The sequence below is a fragment of the Polypterus senegalus genome, chromosome 8 (assembly GCF_016835505.1).
Source record: "Polypterus senegalus isolate Bchr_013 chromosome 8, ASM1683550v1, whole genome shotgun sequence".
In the NCBI taxonomy this organism is placed as follows: Eukaryota; Metazoa; Chordata; class Cladistia; order Polypteriformes; family Polypteridae; genus Polypterus; species Polypterus senegalus.
In genome coordinates, this window is record NC_053161.1 from 36938912 (window position 1) to 36962491 (window position 23580).

The following is a 23580-nucleotide window of genomic DNA, read 5'->3' on the forward strand; positions in this document are numbered from 1 at the left end:
AGTAAGATGAAATTGTTCAGTAGTGTTTATCAGCAAATTGTGATAAGTTTTATTTGCAGTGTAATTGCTGTGTTTGCCCTTGTTTGTTTGAATTATTTACTGATTAATTTGCCCATTTCGGGATATTCACAATAATGAATTATAATATATATACAGCATACAGTGCATCCGGAAAGTGTTCACAGTGCATCACTTTTTCCATATTTTGTTATGTTGCAGCCTTATTCCTAAATGGATTAAATTCATTTTTTTCTCCGAGTTCTACACATAATGCACAATAATCGCAACGTGAAAAAGTTTACTTGAGGCTTTTGCAAATTTATTAAAAATAAAAACTGAGAAATCACATGTACATAAGTATTCACAGCCTTTGCCATGAAGCTCCAAATTGAGCTCAGGTGCATCCTGTTTCCCTTGATCATCCTTGATGTTTCTGCAGCTTAATTGGAGTCCACCTGTGGTAAATGCAGTTGATTGGACATGATTTGGAAAGGCACACACCTGTCTATATAAGGTCCAACAGTTGACAGTTCACGTCAGAGCACAAACCAAGCATGAAGTCAATGGAATTGTCTATAGACCTCTGAGACAGGATAGTCTCGAGGCACAAATCTGGGGAAGGGTTACAGAAAAATTTCTGCTGTTTTGAAGGTCCCAATGAGCATAGTGGCCTCCATCATCCGTAAGTGGAAGAAGTTCAAAACCACCAGGGGCCTCAATTATGAACGGTGCATACGCATAGAAATGTTGCGTAAGAATTTTTCCACGTTCAAATCGCGATGTATAAAACCTACACTTGGCATAAAGCCACGCAGTTTTCCACTGTACCTCATACCCTGTCGCACACAAGTTCTCCGCTCGGTTTTGCAGACTGGCGGCACCCAGTGTCAAAGCAGTGCTACTGTTCCTGTGTGGTTACCCTTTATTTCTTAGAACCACATTTCTGACACAACTTTATAAATACACTGAAACTAAAAGCATATTGTTTATTAGTGTAATGCATCTGATTGTAGATTACCTGTAACAATATAATGGTCAAGGGAATAGCCATAGTATTACAAATACCATAACTGCTTTAGCATCTTTCACTATCTTCTTTTTCTTTCAGTTGCTCCCTTTAAGGGTTGTCACAGCGGACCATCTTTTATTTTACTCTCACTGCACCACTCGGAGTATTTATATCACTGTATCTGAGTGGGGAATCACAGCAGCAGCTGATCAAAAAGAGAATTATCGGTATACAGCATCAGGCACACGCTGCCAAAGCCACAGCAAAGTGTTTCAAAGCCTTTCCTGTACGGACTTCGCGGTTCAGATACAGTTTCATCCCAAGAACTTCACACGCAATCAATTGCTCCTTGTAGAACTGTTTGTACTTAAGTACAATTACCCCACTGTAAACTTGCACTACAGTTCTAATATTACACAACCTGTGCCACTTTATAAAGCGCATATTTACATATAACAATATCATTTTTAAGATGAGATGCAGCAAAATATGTTATTGTACAGATAACTTTAACTTCATTTAAATAATCTATATTGTTCATAATTAAACATGTGAGGACACGGTGCCACAGCGCTAGCAAGTTCACATATTGTTCCTGCCTTGCGGTGTATATTTGCTGAGGCTGGTGCGACACTGGAAGAATCGACAGACAGTACGTATTCAATGTTCCTTAAAAGTTTTGAAGAATTGTCATTGTAAGCTTACAGATGGCTTAACATCTATTACAGGGCTCATTGTGTGGTGATTGGGTATTTGGGGAAAGAAAAGTAAGGACAGGAATTGAAGGTTAGTACATTTGAAAGAGACAGTACTGCTACGATAAATTATTTCATCTAAGGTCGCGCATGGCGCAGCAGCATCTTGTGTGAGATATGAACAATCACTGCTCCATTGTGTTCCTATGTTTAATAACATGCTTTCATTCCAGTAATCATGGAAATGATATCGCGTATACATCTCAGTATTGTAAATTATTCAGAGGGCTGTATTATCACAAATGGTAATGGTTTCTGTGTCTTGTCGGAGAAAGAGAAAACGGAAGCACGTAGTGATTCACACACACCCAGCACATTGAAGATCAAATACAAAACAAAGCATTTAATGTGCTACTTTAGTTGCAATGGGATTTGAGAAACTAGTAAATTAAATGAATTTATGATTAAGTTTATGATCTACTTTAATGACAAAATAAACTACGTGATTAAAGTGGAAATTTTCGAGATTAAAGTTGACATTTCGTGCTTTCCCCACTGTGTGCCTTTTTTTTTGTCTGTACCCTAATAAGCTCAAACGGTGGGCTACAACTCGCCTTTTCACAGCGACTTTGATATGTGCCAACTTTTATTTTGGACACTGTGTGCGAATTTGAACTTGAGCTTTTGAGTTTCTCCGACATGCTATGTCAGTCGATCAGCTTCCTTTATGTTGTTTATATCACTGTTTAGATCAACAAATAGTACGTTTTTATTTGCCTCCACTTGGTGTTCACTGAAATTCCCATTGTCTTTTCACAGAATGCTGAGCTTAAGGGCTATTTATATTGATTTGCATATTCAAAGAGGCGTAACTCTGGGAGGAATTGGGGCGGGACAGAAGGCACATGCGTTAGTTTTCACGCTGACCGGGATTTATGGAGCGGAAGAACTTTGATGTAGGAGTACGCACAAATTCCTGCATCTGGATTGTTCTGCACGTAAGCACATTTTGGCTTTTGTGCTTATGTCATGCTATAGTGCGAATTCTACGCACGGCGTTCTACATGAGGCCCCAGGACTCTTACTAGTGCTGGCTGAGGAGAAGAGTCTTGGTCAGGGAGGTGACCAAGAACCCGATGGTCACTCTGTCAGAGCTCTAGAGGTCCCTTGTGGAGAGAGGAGAACCTTCCAGAAGGACAACCATCTCTGCAGCAATCCACCAATCAGGCTTATATGGTAGAGTGGCCAGATGGAAGCCACTCCTTCGTAAAAGGCACATGGCAGCCCACCTGGAGTTTGCCAAAAGGCACCGGAAGGACTCTCAGACCATGAGAAACAAAATTCTGAGACAAAGATTGAACTCTTTGGTGTGAATGCCAGGCATCACGTTTGGAGGAATCTAGGCACCACTCATCACGAGGCCAATACCATCCCTACAGTGAAGCATTGTGGTGGCAGCATCATGCAGTAGGGATGTTTTTCAGCGGCAGGAACTGGGAGACTAGTCAGGATAAAGGGAAAGATGACTGCAACAATGTACAGAGACATCCTGGATGAAAACCTGCTCCAGAGCGCTTTTGACCTCAGACTGGGGCGACGGTTTATCTTTCAGCAGGACAACGACCCTAACCACACACCCAGGATATCAAAGGAGTGGCTTCAGGACAACTCTGTGAATGACCTTTAGTGGCCCAGACTTGAATCCGATTGAAAATTTCTGGAGAGATCTTAAAATTGCTGTGCACCGACAGTTCCCATCCAACCTGATGGAGCTTGAGAGGTGCTGCAAAGAGGAATGGGCGAAACTGGCCAAGGATAGGTGTGCCAAGCTTGTGTCATCATATTCAAAAAGACTTGAGGCTGTAATTGCTGCCAAAGGTGCATCGACAAAATATTTAGCAAAGGCTGTGAATACTTGCGTACATGTGATTTCTCAGTTTTTTTTATTTTTAATAAATTTGCAAAAACCTCAAGTAAACTTTTTCACATTGTCATTATGGGGTGTTGTGTGTAGAATTCTGAGGAAAAAAATGAATCTATTTTGGAATAAGGCTGTAACATAACAAAATGTGGAAAAAGTGATGCACTGTAAATAACATGTTATCTCTGCTTATGAAGTTTGTAATCTATAATAAAAGGCAAAGCCCTCACTGACTGACTGACTCTCACTCACTGACTCATCACTAATTCTCCAAGTTCCCGTGTAGGTAGAAGGCTGAAATTTGGCAGGTTAATTCCTTACAGCTTACTTGCAAAAGTTGGGCAGGTTTAATTTCGAAATTGAATGCGTAACGGTCATAACTGGAACCTATTTTTTCGTCCATATACTATAATAGACTATATATATATATATATATATATATATATTACACTTTTCAAGATGGGTGGTGGCCATTTTGGATCCAACGTTTGTTTTTTCAATAGGAAGAGGGTCATGTGACACATCAAACTTTTTGGGAATTTCACAAGAAAAATCTGTGCTTGGTTTTAACGTAACTTTTATTCTTTCATGAGTTATTTACAAGTTTCTGACCACTTATAAAACGTGTTCAATGTGCTGCCCATTGTGTTGGATTGTCAATGCAACCCTCTTCTCCCACTCTTCACACACTGATAGCAACACCGCCTGAGAAATGCTAGCACAGGCTTCCAGTATCCGTAGTTTCAGGTGCTGCACATCTTGTATCTTCACAGCATAGACAATTGCCTTCAGATGACCCCAAAGATAAGTCCCACGGGGTCAGATCGGGAGACCTTGGGGGCCATTCAACTGGCCCACGATGACCAATCCACTTTCCAGGAAACTGTTCATCTAGGAATGTTCGGACCTGACACAGATAATGTGATGGTGCGCCATCTTGCTGGAAAAACTCTGGGAACGTGTCAGCTTCAGTGCATAAAGAGGGAAACGCATCATCATGTAGCAATTTCGCATATCCAGTGGCCTTAAGGTTTCCATTGATGAAGAATGGCCCCACTATCTTTGTACCCCATATACCACACCATACCATCAATTTTTTTGTTCCAACAGTCTTGGAGGGATCTATCCAATGTGGGTTAGTGTCAGACCAATAGCGGTGGTTTTGTTTGTTAACTTCACCATTCACATAAAAGGTTGCCTCATCACTGAACAAAATCTTCTGCGTAAACTGAGGGTCCTGTTCCAATTTTTGTTTTTCCCATTCTGCAAATTCAGTGCGCCGATCTGGGTCATCCTCGTTGAGATGCTGCAGTAACTGGAGTTTGTAAGGGTGCCATTTGTGAGTGGCTAATATCCGCCGAAGGGATGTTCGACTAATGCCACTCTCCAGTGACATGCGCCAAGTGCTACGCTGTGAGCTCTCGCTGAATGAAGCTAGGACAGCCACTGATGTTTCTTCATTAGTGACAGTTTTCATGCATCCATATTTTGGCAAATCCAACACTGAACCAGTTTCACAAAACTTAGCAAGCAGTTTGCTAACTGTAGCATGGGAGATGGGTGGTCTCGTAGGGTGTCTTGCATTGAAATCTGCTGCAATGACCCGATTACTGTGTTCACCAGACATCAACACAATTTCTATCTGCTTCTCACGTGTTAACCTCTGCGACATGTCAATGGCTGTAAACAAAGTGTAACTTGTAAATAACTCATGAAAGAATAAAGTTACGTTAAAACCAAGGTCATCTGAAGGCAATTGTCTATGCTGTGAAGATACGAGATGTGCAGCACCCGAAAATACGGATACTGGAAGCCTGTGCTAGCATTTCTCCTGCGGTGTTGCTATCCGTGTGTGAAGAGTGGGAGAAGAGTGTTGCATTGACAATCCAACACAATGGGCAGCACATTAAACACATTTTATAAGTGGTCAGAAACTTGTAAATAACTCACGAAAGAATAAAGTTACGTTAAAACCAAGCACACCATTGTTTTTCTTGTAAAATTCCCAAGAAGTTTGATGTGTCACATGACCCTCTTCCTATTGAAAAAACAAATGTTGGATCCAAAATGGCCGACTTCAAAATGGCCACCATGGTCACCACCCATCTTGAAAAGTTTCCCCCCTCACATATACTAATGTGCCACAAACAGGAAGTTAATATCACCAACCATTCCCATTTTATTAAGGGTTATCCATATAAATGGCCCACCCTGTATATATGACAGCAACACTCATCACTCACAACAGTGACAAAACAATTACATTGACAATCATGTTACGTTATTTTCAAAATGTTTCCTTTTCTTTTTCATTACTTCTTTAACACACTACTTCTCTGCTGCGACGCGCGGGTATTTTTGCTATTGTATTATAATAAGCAGTTATGATTTTTAAAATGTTAATTGTGTCAATTGCAAGTATCCAAAGTGCTTGGCTAAACTGCTGCATAGAGTAAGTCCACCTACCTTTTTAGTTGTAACTGAAGTCTTTGAATTGCCAGTCGTCATCAGGGTTTGTGAGCAACTGCGAAGATGCTTTTAAACAAGCCTGACATTATCAAATACTGGACAGTAAAACTGTCTGTCTGAGAAATGTTAAAAGTCATTAAGCAAATACAAGTTGTTGCTAGAACCAAGATGCTAAAACCATAACTCAAGCTGATAAATGCAATGCTATAACTCATTAACCAGAAAGTTTTTTCAAGGTTTTTTTTGCCAAACTGCAGATCAATCTTTGAGTGCCACAGTCGGTATAAGAGAATGAGGGGCATGCCTATGCATGCAGAATTCGCCACGTGCAGATTTAAAACAAACTTTGAAGGAGCATGACACCCCCTCCAATCCCTCAAATACACAGGAGACTATGAATTAATAATAACAAAGGTTTATTACTGTTTACAACGCATTTCTATCTTTTTGATAGAAGAAAAGGTGCAAAGCATCAGCACAGACAATTTGGTGAGCCTTCCGGATGACTTCAAAAATAATAGAATCAGCTGTCGGCTTCAATTATGACACAACACTCCACTCATGTGTATGAGGATACAAGAAGACATCTTACCAGTCAGAATGGTTGATGTCAAAGGCTAATTAAGTTTTTTGAACCAGGCACTGTTACTAGCTATATAGAAAAAAACTAGAATAGCAGACATAAGAGATGCAAATCTAGATAGCTCTTGTTAATAAAATATTGCACTTGATAGTGTGTGCTTACAACAAGCAATATTTTACAGTAACATGCAACTACAATGATTGTAACTGAAAGATAAAATTATTGATGGTACTATAGATGCACAATTTTGTAGCTAGACGTGTACTTTTATACCCTTTGTATAGTTGCAAACTACTGTCTACAAGATAAAGTGTTTTCATTTTCTCATAACACATTTAACACTGGTTGCCAGTTTATCTAACCTTGTGCATCAGAATTTGTTTTATTCTCAGTTTCTGCATATGTATGTGTATTTGTTTTATGTTTCAGTAATTTAAATGAGGACATTTTTGTTTATAATATACTGCACATGCAAAAATGTGTAATAATAATGAAAAGTGTTTCTAACCTATATTACATGATAAATGTGCTGCCATTGTATGACAGACATTTTATGACATTGTAATTGTCAATATTTGGTATGAGGTTTGTTAAAAGTAGCCTTATTGTCGATGTCATAATTAGCTTATCTTGACATATTGTTTTCATTGCAGTGACATTCGAAAAACCTACATTCAAATAAGCATGACCTGTAGAAGCAAACTAGGGTGCTGAATGCGTACGTACTTAAACGCCCACATTCACTAGGGTGTTTTTTTTAGTTTTTTTTTTAAATTATCAAGTAGACCTAGTTTGCTAGTGTTTTCAGACAACATATCTTCTTCAGTTGGAAATAGATCAATCTTTACTTGTTCACAGAGATCAAATGTATGCAGAACTTACAAAAAACCATTCTCTTGAGTTCTGATTTTTAGGAAAATAGTCTTCAAAGTTAACTAATGACATTTTGTAAATGATTGCTTACAATAAATTTTTAGTGAGTTAAAATTTGTAAGCTTTTCTACCTTCTGCCTCATTCATTTTGGTCAGTAAGTTTTAAATTTTCTTTTTTGGTTCTTTAATTATGACTGTGAAATATTGTTTTAAGCGTTTTCTGAAGTGGTATGATAAACCTTTTCAAAAGCCAAAGAATGTCTACAGGTAAGAATAACTTCTTGTTTCAATCTGTATCTTTTTAAGTGTCGGGAAAAGTTCACAATTTTTGCTTAATGGAATATAATTTATTTCTGCTTGTAGATCATCTTCAGTCTTTTTAAAAAATGTGACCTTGGGACAACTAACAAACCTCTGCACGTGATAATCATAAAAATACAGCTTGATGTTTACTCATGTTGGTAATAAAATTAAAGGAAGAACGGTAATATTACTATGTTCTGTTTAATGCACACAACTACGTTCACGGTGACAATTGCAACACTGTAGGCATTAAGCAGAGATGTTTAGTTACTATCTTGATGGACAGTGGAACATCTGCTTTCTAGTTTGGATGAGCTCATATCCGTGCACAATCAGTATTGTGTCAAATTCGGGCTGTTCATTGATTGCTGCTAATTTCTCCTGTATATACAGTGGATACAAGACATTATGACTGATGGTTCACAGAACTCCTGTACGTTTTTGCAGATCTAGAGCATAGGTTTCTTTTTATTGAATGTCTTCCCTTACTCCCAGACTCTGTTTTGTTTGCCTAAGTAAATTTACATTAATTTTCTTTGCAGATGTTTTATCCAAAGCAAATTATAATATGGTGAAGGTCAGTTATGATGCCATATTAAATTAACAACAAAGGACACTTCTGTGTAATTCTGTGTAATTCTGCGTTTAAAAACAAAATGACCATAATTAATATTTGCATAAATTGAAGCTTATTGGCTAGAGCGTAATAGTTTGTTTCATACATAATTTTAGGTTTTCATAAAATGTGTAGTAGGGCAGGTGAGTTAAACAATTAATTTCTACCAAGTTCTTTTAATGGATTCAGAGATTAAATGGGCTCTTTTGAAATTTTAATATTCAGTTTTAGCTTATGAATTAAATGAAAGAAGAACTTTTTCTTTTTGGTTTGCAAGAACCTTTTCCATAATCTTAACATGTGTAGCCTAAACTTTTGTTTTTGTGTTTTTTTTTCGGGGGGCAGAAATTGACACTTTGTACACGGAGGTTGTCTCTGCCCACTTCACACATAGTTTAGGAATGAATCTTGCATTCTTGTTGAGTTCTAAGGATGTGGCAGATTATTTTCCATGTATTTCTTTGTACCATCTCTGACACAAAAATCAATTGTAAGAGTTTATTTGTTCTTTTAGATAAGTTTCAAATATTTCCCAGAGAATTTCTGGAGGTGCATTAAATTCATCAAAAATGTCAGTTTGTATTAGAGCTGCTATAATTATTTGATGCATGTCCCTAATTGACTCAAAAAGGAAAAAAAAAAAAAGTATTAATTGACTAATTGTCCCTGCGAGTTGCTCCACATTACATTGTGGCATGTTACTGTGCTCTGTACTTTTGTTGAGCATTTGCTCGCTTTATATTGGGCAGAATTGCATATTCACTCTTTGCCAGATATGTATTCCAGGCTGGCAACATTCGACTCTTAACTGGCATCTTTTGTGGTCTGAAAAAAAAACTACATTGTTTTTTAAACAAAGTGGCAGTACAACCTCATTGATAACTTGATGAACCACTGTTAGTAGTAGTGATTATTGCTGCATAGCAAGTAATTTACTTATTGATGAAGTAGTGTAGTAGAAAAACAGACCCAACTTTGACATGTACGCAGCTTGTTTAAAAGGGGTGTGTTCAAAATAATTGCAGTGTGGAGTTTAGAGAACTCATTCATTCTTTGAAAAAACAGGTGTCATTAAATGTCTGTTAAGGAAGAAGGGAAGAAACAGTTTCACATATTATTATAAAACATATTTACTTCTGAATTGCTAAATAAAACGGGCCATTCCAAACATTGTTTTGAGGAACAATGCAAGTTGATTGGAGAGGGAAAAATGTATAATGAAGTGTAGCAAATGTATAGGATGCTCAGCTAAAATGATCTTAAATACTTTAAAATGGCAACAAAAACCTAAAATGCAGAAGAAAGTGAGCAACTGCTATTAAAATGGATCAAAGAATAGTCGGAATGACAAAGATTCAGCCAGTTATCACCTCCAGAATGATCAAGGATTGTGAAACATTGGTATGGAGAAGTTTTTCATACTACAGTGTTAGGCCTATTTATCAAATATCGGGGATCATGGATCTGTATGAATATAGCAAAATACTTGGAAGAAATTGTTTTGCCATATACTGAAGAGGAAATGCCCCTGAAATGGATGTTTCAACAAGATAATGACCCGAACACATGAGTAAGCGAGCAACATCATGGTTCCAGGCAAAAAAAGATTAAGTTAATGGAGTGGCCAGCTCAATCCCCTGTCCGCAATCAACTCCATTCAGACCTTGTAGAGTGACATTAAATATATAGTATTTGAAGCAAAACCGAAAAATTCACAGGAACTGTGGAATGCAGTTCATTCATTCGTTCTGGGCTGAAATACCTGTTAGTAGGTGTCAGAAGTTGGTTGTCTTGATTCAGTGCAGATGTGCAGCATTTATCAGAAGCAATATTAGTTCAGTTTGAGTATGAAGAGAAAAATGTCAACACTGCTATGTTTTTGAGTAGATTTAATATTCAGTTGCTTTACTTCTTGTAAAAGAATAAAGTAGACATAGACTGCTATAAATATTTCACTTTGTTCACTTTTTTTAAACGCGTGTGTGTGTGTGTGCGTAAATTTTGTAAGGTTTCTGAACTTTTGGGATCCCCCACCCAATGGGACAACACGGTGAAGCACGATTGCAGCATCTGTGGAAGACTGCTTGTCTGTTGCCAAGGCAACTGCAGGGTCGCTGCACCGAAGTATACCGCTGCAGAAACAACTAGGAGCTGATCACGGCCATGCAATAATTGCCTGTCACCAATGGGTGATGCAAGGAATATTATAAATGCAGGGAACGGTATAACTTGGCCTGTTTTTTCTGTGTCTGCATATAGGAGAGTGGTACATTTTGCTACAATAAATAACTGTGCTGTTCCTGTCTCCAGTGAAATAAAGCTGATTTTGCTAAATGACGAAGACTCTGGCCTCGTTTTTGTGGTGCAAGACAACAACTTGTGCATCACATGATACCAAAAGTGGGGTCTTGCTCCAGTGGCACCCCAAGAGGCATATAATATCCCGATACCAGCGGAGCAAAATGAGGCTCCTGCGGGCACTACAGTCTTCACGCTCCCCAGGGATGTGCTGGTGAAGATTGCTCCCTCGGACGACCCTGAGTATTTCCTATTCTGGTTTGAGCGCACGGCAACTTTGATGCGCTGGGACTGCAAGGGCCTGGCCAGCTATTGTGGCCCTGTTTTTAACTAGGGAGGCCTTACAGGTCATGTGAAGCCTGCCTCCTGGAAGGCTTGATTAATTATGACTTCCTAAAGCAACAGATCCTCTTCAGTACTGCCGTGAGCCTGGTGGCCAAGGCAGTCTGTTTCTGTGGCATATTGATCTGGACTGCCCTATACAAGGACAGATCCAGGGTTTAGTGGACCTGATTCAAAGATGGATCCGCAGAGACACCTTAGAGCGCATTGTGGAGTAGCTTGCTATTGATGCAGTCCTTCCAGGGATAGACGAGAGCCTTGTTGAATTGCTTTTTAACGACATCCACTTGCTCCTAGACCTGACCTGCAGACTTCGATCGAGCTGGTACAGACGTTTAGGGTCGCCAGCACCATGAGTGGAAGACGCCATCGTGGGAACATCATAGTGAGGACTGAATGTAGCTGCTTTTGCTGTGATGAACCAGGACATCTGGCTTGGGAGGGCCATCTCCCACCTGCGCAAACCATGACCATCGGTCTGGCCCAGGTATGCGGCTTGCAAGTTTCCCCCAAGATGTTAAAGGAAGACTATTTTAAGGTCTCCATTGCACAGGTTGGGTGGGAAGTCTCGGCACTGTTGGACTCTGGTAAGTGACCACTGTGTTGTCCACAGTGACTCACTCTGGCAGACCCCTTTATAAGACTACAGAGCAAGTGCACATCCGCTTCATCCATGAGGACATGAAAACATACAAGACTGTATTACTCCCTCTGAAATTTAAAAGGAAGAGCTTTAACGTTTGGACTACCATATTGGACTCCTCACCCTGGTCACTCTTAATAGACATGCCCTCTTCATATGGGTCTTGGCCACATGTAGAGTGCCTCCCCCAGCAGTGGATAGAGAGGGGCTTGCTGCAGACAATGCCAGTCAAGGAACAGGGCTTGAAATTGAACTGGAGTTGTTGAGCAAGTTTGGGTTGAATCCTCCAGTGAAGACCCGGAACAGCTGGCAGCAACAGCTTTCCCAGACCAGACACCCAATTTAGACCCAGACAAAAACAAAATAGTTGTGGGAGGTGAGCGTGATGCTACATCGGACACCGAGGATGCAGTGGCTGCATTTAGACAGTTTGCTCGCCTGCAACACACTGATAGCACCTTGGATTTCACATTAAAACAAGCCCACCTCGCTAAGGAGTCTTACTATCTGGAGAGAGAGGACCCAAACTTTAAAACCCCACATTTTTTTAATCAAGAATAGTTTCCTGTAACGGGTGAGTTCTGATTGCATGGGTGGTGGGTGGATCGAGCAGCTAGTGGTGCCAAGTGGACATAGGGAGAATGTTTTAAAAATTGCTCATAGTCACTTTATTGGGGGGTCATCTCTGTGCGGAAAACATGAGGGAACGCATTTTGAAATGCTTTTATTGGATGAATATGGGCCGGGATGTTGAGCAATTCTGTAAGGCCTGTCCCGACTGTTAAATAGTTTTCTCCTCACACAACCACCAAGGCACCCCTTGTACCGATGCCTATTTTAGATGTCCCCTTTGAGAGGGTGGGATTAGATATTGTTGATCCGCATCCCACGAGTAAAAGTGGCTTTCAGTTTATGCTCATATTAGCCTGTTACACCACAAGATACCCAGATGTAGCCATGCTGCGGCAGGTGGATGCCTGGGCTATTGCAAAAGCTCTCTCGGAAATGTTCATACATGTTGGTATCCCTTGTGAGATTTTGACTGATCAAGGCATGCCCTTTATGTCTTGTATCGGTATCATGAATTAGCTATGCGAAAGTTTTGCAATTAAGCAGTTGCACGCCACGGTTTATCATCCGCAGATGAATGTCCTGACTGAACAATTTTAATAACCTTAAAACATGATTTGGTGGGTGGCCCAAGATGACGCAGCCTCTTGGGATACAGTAGTGCCTTTCTCCCTGTTTGCTGTCCGAGAGACCCCGCAAGCATCCACCAGGTTGAGCCTTTTCAAACTGTTATTTGGCTGCCAACCACGTGGGATGTTAGATATTTTTTGGGAACAATGGATTGGGACTCTCGAGACACCCCATGGTGGGAAATTTTTTAACAGAGTTATTTTGCTGCAAGAACAGGTTTCCAGATTGTCCGCTATTGCAGTGGAACATCAGAAGCGTGATTAGGAGGCACAAAAAGTTATTTTAAAAGGACAAGTAAACTCCGCAATTTTAAGAAAGGGGATTGTGTGCTGGTGTTGATTCTGTTCGATTCGCGTAAATTTTGAGCTGATGGTAAGGACTGGCAGTAATAGAAGAGCGTATGTCCCCAGTGAATTGGAAATGCAGGATTCACGGGCAACAAACTGGTACAGTTTTTGCATGTTCGCCTTTTAAAGGAGTGGTACGACCACCACGCAGTCCTGGTCACGTCTGCAGTTTTCCCCCAGACTGAGGCCACTATTTGGGGATGAACTGACACTCAGAAAGCAGAATTACTATCTCTGATTGAGAGTAACAAAAGGACACGTGTTTGTCAGATTGATTGGCAGAATGATATCCAACCTGTTGCTGCATCCAAACAGTGCCAACATTTGCTTTTTACATCTGGTGCAGCTGCGCTGTACTTGTGTGTTAATGGACGTTTGTTGCGGGGATGGCTTCTGTTATCTTTCTCTGATGTAGCATCCTCATCTGAGTTCACCTCTATTATAGCACGTCTTTATTTGAAAACGACAGTGTCCGATCAGGGGGAGCGTGAATGTGACTAAGAGAAAAAAAACAAAACTAAGCTAACCTTTACAAGTACCATAAATGTACACCAGCTGTTACAGACTTGGATTTAATGTATGGTTTTATTCTATAATAGTAATAAGAGCAGCTCACTACTCAAAACGGTAATTCTGGGAAGCGTCCAGAATCAAACCGGCAATCTCTTGATTATGAGACTGCAGTTCTTACCACTGCAACACCCAAGAGGTCATGTACGCTTCGTACCCTAACCCAATTTCTTTTTCTTCGGTTATGATCTTGAATAAAAGCGCACTTGTTTTGTTATACGTGCACCTTTTTATGAAAGTGTTTGATGTTTGGATTTCAGTCTTGATACATTAATACTCCATGTCAAAATTTTGTCATTAGTAGTATAACATGAAAAGTTTCTGTTGTAGGTATGTGTTCAATATTTCTTGCCTCACTCTTCATCTTCATCTTCTTTCATCTTCATCATCATTTCATCAATTTTTGTACATTTACCAAAGTTGTAGACACGGGACACATGAAATGCGTGTTTTCCAAATCACAATACATTATTTGGCCAATAAAACTCTAGGCACCACACACCTGGATAAACGCACTTTTTTCCCCAAGTTGAGTTGCAGCAGTGGGGGGGGATGGAATAGCAGGCTGCTTGTGCTGATCAACACATTTGCAAAACAAAAGACACTAATGGAGAGGTGTGAAGGAATTTAAGGTGGCCCGGGTTTACAAGTCTTTTCATATGCTTCAGGGATTCTAGTGTTGAGTAATGTGCATGCTAAACTAATGTAGTAACCTACTTAAGATATTTAGTAGGCTGGCTTTTCAAAAAGTTAAACCTTGCCAATGATTAGCAAGAATTTTAATGATGAATGGGCTGCTTTATACAAGTATTGTCTGTGTGTGCCCTGCTCAGCTCATCAGTGGTTTTTATTGTACTGGGGGGGAAAAAGAAAAAAATGCTTGCTTTGCTGACATTGCCCCATTTGAATGAAGCATGAAGTTATACCAGAAGTTGGTATTGCTACATTTTAATGGTTACAGAAATGGTTAATTTGTACAATTTTTTTAACCTTAGTCTTTAAGTATGAGTTACTGCTTCCAGTAATAGGCTTTTTTTTGGTTTTATAGTGCTCTAGGTTTTTAGGAAAGAATAACCTTGCAACTGTATTCACAACATCTAGGATGAGTATTTATCCATCTCTCTCAATTTTAAGAGGATTAAAAAAAATAAATATATGGGTGTAAGGGTTTTTAGACTAACATACCTTGAATGGAATCTTAGTCAGAAAATACCTTTATTTTGAAGCTTAATATAAAATTCTAAATATATAACTTTCTGACATGTAAATCACCTCTCCATTTTTAAAAAAAAAAAATCAATATGTATGACTTTGTCTGTTGTATAAATAATTAATCTTTTACTAGTAGCCTTAACTTTTTTATGACAATATAATTTATTTTTCTGCTAACTTTGGGGAGATAGTGAGTAGTAGTTTAGTAGTACTTAATGCTTAGTTCATGGATTGTGGCATAAAGCTTTACATAAAACTGGAGTAACTGGTGAGCAGAAATGACGACAGGTTTTTTTGATCCATTAAAGTGAGAAACAAAAAAGAATACTGTCTTGAATATGAATGAAGAGAGAACTCCATGGTTGTGCCTGTTTATAATTTGTCAAAGAATTTTGAAATTATTTAAGCGTTTTTTATTTTATAGTGTGGCTTAGGGTAGCTACAAACGATTTTGTAAACAATTTACCAAAACATTTTTTTCCCCAGATTACTTGATTTAACCTAATTTTGCTTAAATAATTCAATTAGACATAGTTGTATGCTATATTTGAATATTTATTAAATTTAATATAAAGAATTAAAAAATCTGAGGATATCGGGGTGAAAAATACCCGAGTAACTCTAGCGAGAAGAAATAAAAACTAGACGCATTGTAAGCATTGAACTAGTTAATTTATAAAAAAAAAAAATTGTACATTTATTTTGTAATTGATTTTTAAAATTTTTACATTATTTTTTAATTTTTAACAGTGGACTTATTAATGTAATTTGATGTCAAACAAGTTGAAACAAGACCAAATAATTGAGCTTTTGTTTTTTTTTCACATTAAGATACATTTGACATATGTTTGAAAAGTCCATTTTACATATTATTCATAGACATCATGAAAAAAGCGTCTTAGGTATATTTGTCATAAAGTGGCTTAATAAGATTTGTTATATAAGGCCCTATAAAATTTTTATTTTTTCTTGTTTTGGGTTTTAGAATTTTGGCTTTTTTTTTTTTTTTCTTTCTGCAAGTAGTAGCAACAACTACAATAAAAGAAAGAATAGCGAAACTGCACACTAGCACAACTGTTGTTTTTTTTTTTTTTTGTAGAAAACTTATTAAAACATGAAAGCAGTCTTGCACAAAAAATGTCTGTCTTTTGTATTTCATCAACGTATAACAATGAACAAGTACTATTTTACAGAAACTCGACTATATTACTGGATCAATAGAAATCAAAAACCAATACACAAATGATATGCATTAGAATAAGCCATTTTTATTTTTTTAATTTTTTTTTTTTATATTAATTTTATTGTAATCCTACCATACAAATTGATCAGTTTTTACAAAAAATAGGATTGAGAACAGGTCGACCCCTACCCCTGAGAGAGAGCATGGCCAAAGGGGTAAAACTTAAGGCTTGTAAACATACCTAAATTGATGAGTTTAATAGGCCAATAGAGATGAATGGAAAAGAAAATGAAATGCGGAGATAATTGCTTCCTCGGTGAGCTTATTCTAAAACTATTGATTAGATCCTGCCTTGTTTTGAAAAAAATCTCTACAGATCCTCTAATTGAATATTTTGATTTTTTTTTTCAATTTCAAATAGTATAACACATCTGTTTCCCACTGACTTAAAAGAGGTGAGTTAGGATTCTTCCAGTTTAGCAAAATAAGTCTGCGTGCCAGAAGTGTAGTGAATGCAATCACAGTTAGTTTGTACTTCTCCACTTTAAACCCATCTGGAAGAACACCAAACACAGCTGTTAATTAGTTAGGAGGGATTGTGACACCAAGGCTGTCTGAAAGGTAATTCAAAATTTTTGTCCAAAATGATGTTCATTTGGTGCAGGCCCAAAACATGTGATCCAGTGAGGCTGGGACTTGATTGCAGCGTTCGCAGGTTATATCTTGCCCTGGAAACATTTTGGACAGTTTTAGGTGAGACAGATGTGCTTGATATATAATTTTGAGTTGAATAATTATATGCTTTGCGCATATGGAGCTCAAGTGAATTTTCTGTATTGCTACTTTTCACTCTTTTTCTGATTATATTGATTAAGAGATCTTTTTCCCATTGTCCTCTTGAATCTTTGAAACGGAGGGACTATAAAATAATTTTATATATTGCAGAGATGGTGTCCAAGTCCTTGAAATTGAGCAATATTTTTTCCAGCATGGACGAGGGTGCAAGATGAGGAAAATCGGGCAGGTTCTGTTTAGCAAAGTTCCTAATTTGAAGATCGTGAAAGAAACATGTAGCTGAAATGTTAAATTTGAAATGTAATTATTCATAGGATGCAAAGATGTTGTCTAAATAAAATCTCTAAGCAATCCCAATTTTTTTCCCAGATATTAAAAACTGTGTATGTTTGTGAGGGTTCAAAGAGGTGGTTCTCTTGCAGAGGTGCCACAGATAGTGGAGGTGCTTCTCCATCTTAAAATGCTTTCTATATTCGTTCCATATTCTTAGTGAGTGGAGCACAATTGGGTTATTAGTATATTGCCCATAACCTGCATTTATTGGGGCACAGAGCAGGGAATATAAAGAAGTACTGCAAGATTTTATATCTATTGCGGACCAGGCCTGTGTATGTTCATCTATTTGTGTCCAGGTTTTTTTAGCTTGTATGTTTGCTGCCCAGTAATAAAACTGAAAGTTGGGTAGAGCCATGCCACCTTCTGCCTTAGGTCTTTTGTAGGGTTGCTCTTTGGATACGTGGATGTTTTGAGTTCTAAAAAAATTGGGTTATTGTTGAATCTAATTTCTTAAAAAATGATTTATAGATGTTTATTGGAATGTTTTGAAATAAAACTGCTCAGGAAGAATATTCATCTTAACAATGTTAATTCTTCCAGCTAGAGTGAGATGGAGGGTTGATCATCTATGCAAGTCTTGCTTAATTTTTTCCATACAGATGACGAAGTTTTGTTGATAAAGAGCTTTGTGTTTATTTGTGATGTTTACCCCTAGATATTTAAACTGATCTACAATGATAAAAGGTAGGGTGTCTAATCTAATACGCTTGAGAGTTCACTGGAAAGAGTACACTTTTATTCAGATTAATTCGGAGACCAGAGATCTTTTGGAACTTTTTTAAGTGCTGTTAAGACTGCAGGTACAGAATTTTGTGGGTCTGGTATATACAGTACCATATCATCTGCATATAGAGAAATTTTCTGTTCCAGTCCTCTGACAATCCCCTTTATCTGATCAGCATTTCGACAGAGAACCGCCAGTGGTTCAATGGTGATTGCAAATAGCAGTGATGACAAGTGGCATTCTTCTCTGGTACCACGTTCTAGTTTAAAGTAGTCTAAACAAATGTTGATACCAATCCAGAAGCTTCAGTTTGTATTCAGTAGTTTGATCCATACACCAATGTTCTGGCCAAACCCAAATTTCTCTAATGTAGTGAAAAGGTATTTCCATTCAATCATGTCAAATGCTTTTTTTCTGCATGATAATAGTATTTCTGGGGTGTTTGACTTTGTTGGCGAGTATATTACATTAAACAGGCGTCGAAGATTGGAAGATAAATGTCGACCCTTGATAAATCCAGTTTGATCTTGTGATATTACCAAAGGCAGGACTTTCTCCATCCTTTTGAGAGTATCTTATCATTATTCAGAAGTGAAATTCGTCTGTGTGATGCACCATTGTAATAAGTCCTTATTTTGTTTAGGAAAGGCGGTGATTAATGCATGGCAAAGTTTGAGGTAGAACTGTACCTTTGATGTACCTAAACATAATGGCTAGAGGTTCAGGGCATAAATTATAAATAAATTAAAAGTTCAAGGCATGATTGAAAAATTTAAAGTATATTAGAACTAAAAATATGTAATTTGTACATTTAAACCTCTGAATTCAGCAAATTAATAGTCATTACATTATAATGCCCTTAATCAGTACAATTTGTTTTAACTTGGAGCTATGCTATTTTGGTTTATTTCCATCCCAGACACACATCTCTATTGAAGTACATAATTGTGAGGTGCTTGGTGTTTCACTCACTGAGTGAATCTCTTGTCTGTGAGGAAAGTCTTCTTTACTAAAGCTCCTCCCACAGTCAACTGAGTTGACTGGGAAGTGTATGAAGGGCAACACTATCTCTGTCACCCTTGAAAAAACGCTGTCTGGCACCCTTTCAGTAATTGGCTAGCTCTGCAGAAGAAGAGAGTCCCTCATTTTGAAGCACATTGTAAATATGCTGTCAACTCTTCAATTTGCTCTGCTGATGGGTTTATCAGAAGTTTCAGTTTTGTGTATCCTTCAGTGTGTTTTTCCATAGCAGGTACCTTCTTATGATCAAACACTCTGACCAGCTTGTATACCTCCTTCGCAGGATGGATATTCTGAAAACTTGGCAAAGGCCAGGTGTATTGCATTGTGCAGGTGGTCAAGCACTGTTGCACGCCCGTCTGATTCAACAGCTCATCAGTTTTGGCAGCAAAGCCATAGATTTTTGCAGTTCTGTTCATCAGGTAGGAACCCAATCCTTCATGATGTTGTATGCTGAGACTGAAGTAGGACAATGAATGCCCTACAGAAATGTAAGAGTTGTGACTAGTTTGATGCAGATCTCGGAGATGGTTAACTTCACTTTTAGGGTCTTTAATATTTCCTCAGCTTTAGGATATTTGTTACAGCTTGAGCTCATGTTTTCTCAGTCAGAAAGAACTCTTTGTGGAGGTGAAATACAGTTCGGTCCATAAATATTTGGACAGAGACAACGTTTTTCTAATTTTGGTTCTGTACATTACCACAATGAATTTTAAATGAAACCACTTAGATGCAGTTGAAGTGCAGACTTTCAGCTTTAATTCAGTGGGTTAAACCAAAAGATTGCATAAAAATGTGAGGCAACTAAAGCATTTTTTAACACAACACCTTCATTTCAGGGGCTCAAAAGTAATTGGACAAATTAAATAACTGGAAATAAAATGTTGATTTCTAATACTTGGTTGAAAACTCTTTGCTGGTAATGACAGCCTGAAGTCTTGAACTCATGGACATCACCAGATGCTGGGTTTCCTCCTTTTTAATGCTCTGCCAGGCCTTTACTGCAGCGGCTTTCAGTTGCTGTTTGTTTGTGGGCCTTTCCGTCTGAAGTTTAGTCTTCAACAAGTGAAATGCATGCTCAATTGGGTTAAGATCAGGTGACTAACTTGGCCATTCAAGAATTTTCCACTTCTTTGCTTTAATAAACTCCTGGGTTGCTTTGGCTATATGTTTTGGGTCATTGTCCATCTATATCATGAAACACCACCCAATCAATTTGACTGCTTTTAGCTGGATTTGAGCAGACAGTATGTCTCTGAACACCTCATAATTCATTCTGCTGCTTCTGTCCTGTGTCACATCATCAATAAACACTAGTGTCACAGTGCCACTGGCAGCCATACACGCCGAAGCCATCGCACTGCCTCCACCGTGTTTTACAGATGATATGGTATGCTTTGGATAATGAGCTGTTCCACTTTTTTTTTTCTTGCCATCATTCTGATGGAGGTTGATCTTGGTTTCATCTGTCCAAAGAACGTTTTTCCAGAACTGTGCTGTCTTTTTCAGATGTTCTTTAGCAATCTAGCCTTTCTGTTCTTGAGGCTTATGAGTGCACCCTCTGTATTTACTTTCATGCAGTCTTCTCTTTATGGTAGACTTGGATATCGATACGCCTACCCCCTGGAGAGTGTTGTTCACTTGGTTGGCTGTTGTGAAAGGGTTTCTCTTCACCATGGAAATGATTCTGCGATCATCCACCACTGTTGTCTTCTGTGGACGTCCAGGGGCCTCATGTATAAATGGTGCGTACGCACAGAAATGTTGCGTAAGAACTTTTCCACGTTCAAATCGCGATGTATAAAACCTACACTTGGCGTAAATCCACGCACTTTTCCACGGTACCTCATACCTTGTCATACGCAAGTTCTCCGCTCGGTTTTGCAGACTGGCGGCACCCAGCGTCAAAGCAGTGCTACTCTTCCTGTGTGGTTACACCTTATTTTCCTGACACGGCTTTATAAATACAACGAAACTAACCGCAAATTGTTTATTAGTGTAATGCATCTGATTGTAATTAACTTGTAACAATATAATGGTAGAGGGAACAGCCATAGTATTCCAAATACCATAACTGCTTTAGCGTTGTTACTCTCACTTCTTCTTCTTCTTCTTTCAGCTCCTCTTGTTAGGAGTTGCCACAGCAGATCATCTTTTTCAATATTTCTCTCACTGCACCACTCAGAGTATTTATATCACTGTATCTGAGTGTGAATCACAGCAGCAGCTGATCGGAAAAGGTATTATCGGTATACAGCTTCAAGGACACGCTGTCTCAGCCACTGCAAAATGTTTTAAAGCCTTTCCTGTACGGACCTCGCGGTTCAGAAACAGAAACGATATCATTTATAAGGTGAAATTCAGCAAAATATGTTTTGTTAAGGATAGAATAATTAAACATGTACTACGAAGACATTTCAATGTTCTTTTAAATGTTTTGAAGAATCGGCGCTAAGCTTACAGATGGCTTAACGTCTATTACAGAGCTGATTGTATGGCGATCGGTTACTTGGGTAAAGAAAAGCACTGACTGCAGTGACGGCTACGCCAATATATATTGAATATAAAACAGAAAGAGAAAATAACCACACAGCTAAAAACACAGCGACAAATTTCGGCAAAAGTTAAATGCTTGTGTCATGAGCACGAGGCTGCTATGCAGCCATCCACTGTGCATAAGCTACCTTACTGACGGGCGGGCGAAGGAGCCACCGATTCTTCCTCTGCCCAGTGCCACCACAAGCCTAGAGCCGCCCCTGATTGTACTGCTGCAATAAATTATTTCATCGAAGTGAAACACATGTTTAATAACGTGCTTTAACTCCTATCATCATGAAAATGATGTCACGTATACATCTCAGTATTTTAGTTATTCAGAGAACTGTAATATTACGAATGTAATTGATTCTGTGTCCAGTTGGAGGAAGAGAGCCGGTTTAAAAAGCAAGTAGTGATTCACACACACAGAGCACATAGAAGATCAAATACAAAACAAAGCATTTAACGTGCTACTTTAATTACGATGTGATTTGAGAAACTGGTTAATTAAACGATTTTAAGATGAAGTTTATGATGTTCTACTTTAATGACAAAATAAACTACGTGATTAAAGTGGAAATGTCGAGATTGAAGTTGACATTTTGTGCTTTTTCCCCACTGTGTGCCTTTTTCTCTGTACCCTAATAAGCTTTCATATGACACTCAGACAGTGGGCTTACAACTCGGCTTTTCACGCTTACTTTGATATGTGACTTCTTTTTATTTCCGCCCCAGCGATTTGTGAATGTGAGCTTTCAAGTTTCTCCAACACGCTATGTCACTCGATCAACTTCCTTTTGTTGATTATACCACGGCTTATTTGAACAAATAGTATGTTTTTCATTTGCCTCCACTTGGTATTCACTGAAATTCTTATATTTTCCCCCGTGCTTTTCCCATTGTCTTTTCACAGAAGGCTGCGCTTAAGGGCGATTTATATTGATTTGCATATTCAAATAGGCGTAATTCTGGGAGGATTTGGGGCGTTACATAATGCGTGCACGAGCGTTAGTTTTCACGCTGACCGGGATTTATGTAGCGGAAGAACGTGGAAGTTGGAGTACGCACAGATTCCTGCATCTGGATTTTTCTGTGCGTAAACACATTTCGGCTTTTGTGCTTACGCCATGTTATAGTGCGAGTTCTACGCACGGCGTTATACATGAGGCCCCAGGTCTTTTTGCATTGCTGAGTTCACCAGTGCTTGCTTTCTTTCTCAGGATGTACCAAAGTGTAGATTTTGCCACTCATAATATTGTAGCAATTTCTCATATGGGTTTTTTCTGTTTTCGCAGCTTAAGGATGGCTTCTTTCACCTGCATGGAGAGCTCCTTTGACCGCATGTTGTCTGTTCACAGCAAAATCTTCCACATGCAAGCACCACACCTCAAATCGACCTCAGGCCTTTTATCTGCTTAATTGACAATGACATAACGACGGACTTGCCCACACCTGCCCAAGAAATAGGCTTTGAGTCAATTGTCCAATTACTTTTGAGCCCCTGAAATGAAGGGATTGTGTTTAAAAAATGCTTTAGTGTCCTCGCATTTTTATGCAATCTTTTTGTTCAACCCACTGAATTAAAGCTGAAACTCTGCATCTGAGTTTCTTTTAAAATTCATTGTGGTAATGTACAGAACCAAAATTAGAAAAAAGTTGTCTCTGTCCAAATATTTATGGACCTAACTATGTTAAGTGAGGTGTACCGTACTGATTCAAACCAGCTGTTCCACCTGGTTTTTCCTACCTTGGTGGGGCGGCCCGGTCAGCTCAATCCCTTTCAATGAGAAGGTTATCCGTCGTCTTTTCCTGGCAGGCTTCTTAAATAAGGCATGCTTCACCCACATCACTAGCGATGCAGCCTCACTGAAATATTTATAGCACTGCCAGGTCTCTCACACCA

At 38.7% G+C, this 23580-nt stretch overlaps 1 protein-coding gene across 11 annotated transcripts in view; it reads left to right on the forward strand.

Moving 5' to 3' along the window:
• Window positions 1-23580, forward strand: part of foxp2 (forkhead box P2) — a 525031-nt gene that overhangs the window by 38251 nt on the left and 463200 nt on the right. Inside the window, exon 1 of one of the 11 annotated variants that reach the window (XM_039760960.1) lies at window positions 11532-11596. The exons of the other annotated variants lie outside the window; for them this stretch is intronic. The gene's annotated coding sequence lies outside the window, so the exon portion shown is untranslated. Of the gene's footprint in view, window positions 1-11531; window positions 11597-23580 lie in introns of those variants that run through there. 11 annotated transcript variants of the gene reach the window in all.